Source organism: Cupressus sempervirens, chromosome 11, assembly GCF_028749045.1.
Source record: "Cupressus sempervirens isolate cs-2001-9-10 chromosome 11, ASM2874904v1, whole genome shotgun sequence".
Lineage (NCBI taxonomy): Eukaryota > Viridiplantae > Streptophyta > Pinopsida > Cupressales > Cupressaceae > Cupressus > Cupressus sempervirens.
Genome location: NC_143128.1, coordinates 634,596,855 through 634,599,700, shown reverse-complemented (window position 1 = coordinate 634,599,700; position 2,846 = coordinate 634,596,855). Strand labels below are relative to the sequence as shown.

The 2,846-nt window shown below is 30.8% G+C and overlaps 1 pseudogene; it reads right to left on the bottom strand.

Moving 5' to 3' along the window:
* Positions 1 to 225: 225 nt before the first annotated feature.
* LOC149531363 (gibberellic acid methyltransferase 2-like) lies at positions 226 to 1,558 on the bottom strand (annotated as a pseudogene).
* Between the last annotated feature and the right edge of the window lie 1,288 nt (positions 1,559 to 2,846).

Here is a 2,846-nt window from a genome sequence, read left to right as displayed (position 1 = left end):
GTGCCTTTAAATTTTGTTCTTGTCTTTGTGCTAAATTTGGGTGTGCCTGGGGTGGCCATTGTAGCACTACTAAACAAACTTGAGCAATATGGTTATTTTCTTTCTTGGGTATATGAAATATGGCTTGTGGAAGGGTAGGAACTTCTAGAATTCATATCTAATGACATCATATAGGGTAGTTCTAGAAGCACAATTGGATTTCTTTTAATTGTCATCGCTCAAATTTCATCTCCTAATGCCAATGTGAACTTCAACTAAACACCCAACAAAACTCTTAACCAGATTTTTCTTCACCTTGCCAAACATAATTGGGTCTTTTATTAAATCCTCAAATTTATTTTGAGACATGGTTGTTAAACCTTCACATACTTCTACTCTCTCTATCTTAAAAGCCCTACTTTTCTCCACTATTGCTCCCGCCTCAATAACATTAAGGAAGTACCATGGGAGATTGAATGAGTCCCTCAAGTCCATGTTGATGATTTTCTATATACCAAAAATATCATTTTAATCACCATGGAAAGCACAATATCATGACATGCATAAAGAATTTGCCACTGTTTGTCTCTTTCCTTGTCATGGAAGAGACTTTCATCTTTTTTCATGAATGTTTTGACTCACATTACATGATCTATCATCACAATGTTAAAGAAATGTTTTTACTCACACTATATGATCCATCATCAGAATGTTAAAGAAATGTTCAACTCTACTAAATGATCCATCATCAGAATTCTACCTTTAATGAAGACAAAAATTGTATTGATTACTGATGCAATCATAATATCATAACACGAATATTAAATGTATACCTCCATGATAATAAATCATGGAATGTGATTCAAAATATTGATGCAAATAAATCTTACACAACTTAATCCAAAAGAAGTAAACGTTGATCATTATAGGCTATAGAAATCTATTGCCTCTCTTAATATCATAGAATTATGATTTGAAGAAGATGGAGAAGTAAAATGTATACCTCAGCAACCAAGTCATCCCATGCATCTTCAAAGTCCTAACCACAGATTCACCTCCCATTGAAACTTTTTGAGAAGGGAGACAAGTGTCTGGCCTCCCCATCAAACACAAGAACAACACATCTCCTATTTCCATCTCTTCTGCTCTACATTTCATGAAAGAAGTGAAATATTTCTAAGACAGTTTTGTGTAAATATCTACAACTTCTTACCTACCTCTATTGATCCACACTCTTCCTCTATTATAAGAGGGAAAGTCTTTTTGCAAAATAGTCTCAGGTACCTGCAACAACAATTATAATCAACACCATTTTTTTAAAGAATGCTAAGAAGTTAAATAATAGATCAAAGAATGTTAACAGAGAAATATTGATATAATTTTTTTACACAATCTAATGAGAAAGAATAAGATTAATAATGAAATTGCATACAATATAAATCTAAAACAATTTATCCAAGAATCCATAAATATTGTAGACAATAACATCAACTTCCCATTAATAGAGATCTCAAGTGAATTGCACAAAAATAATAATCAAGAATTGGTTTCTTACCTATGAAATCCAATGGAAGGCCATGATAGAGAAGCGCACATGAATTCTTGAACTTGGAAAGAGGACATTGTAGAAGGATCAAGGTACCCCAGCAACAATACATGGTTGGTTAGACATTTCCAATAGATCAAACAGGCCATTCAAATAATTTTATGGCAAATCAAAGAAATCCAATGGAGGGCCATGATAGAGAAGCACACATGAATGCTTGAACTTGGAAAGAGGATATTGTAGAAGGATCCAAGTACCCTAGCAAAAAAACATGGTTGGTTAGAAATTTTCAATAGATCAAATAGTTCATTGAAATCATTTATAGAAAATTAGAGAAGAAAGCTTGTAATTGAGGCATTGTTGTTCCATTGCATAGATTTGTGAGTGTACTCCCAAAAAAAGGGCCCTTAGTTTCTTCAAATGTAGAGAAGAAATCATCAACTCTTTCCTCATTTTCCTTGAATTTTGATGAATGTATCCTAGTCTTTTATTAGTTTAAAATATGTAAGAATGATTGTATGTTTAATCCCAACATCATTTACTTGACATGAATTGGGTGCCTTATTCAATCTTAGAGTAGGCTCTCCAATGAATCTTTTTATCTTTCCCTTCAAGTTTCCTTACATGTCTATATGAAACATCAGAAAAACTAAGAGGAAAAATAGCATTCTAACTACAAAAGCCTCAAAATATTCGACTAGGATTTTTTCATTTGACAATTATGCAATAATCCCTAAAACATTAGAATTCTATATAAGGAGACTCAATTAAAATATAGGAGAAGATGTTGTGTAGGATTTTTGACAACGAAATAAACAAACCCTTACTGTATGAAATTTTTGGTTTAATTTTGTAAACAACCTCTCTATGTTAATTATCCATAAATTTTCATCTAAATGAAATCCCTCTATGCACTAACCTTTATTTTCAAACTCTTTGAATTCTTCATCATCTTCAAAAAAATTAATCCTAGGGTCTTTACAGATCTCCTTCGTTGCATTTTCAAGCATGTTTTCCATTTGTTGCTCTTCTACAATTAGATTGTCGAAAGAGTGAGGGAAAGAGAGCTCTTTTGCGAGATAATTTGTATTTTCTATTTTTAAGTTTATTCTAGTTATTATTAATTATTTTTCTTTAAAATTTAAAGAGATATAAATTATTTTTTGATATTAAAAATTATTAAATACAATTTATTAAGCTATATAGTTTATAAAAATAATATGGATCCATATCAAATTTTTTCCATGCTTTTCATTATTAGGTTTATTATAGTTAATTGTCATTGTTGTATTATTTTTAGTTAATATAAAAAAATTAGGAA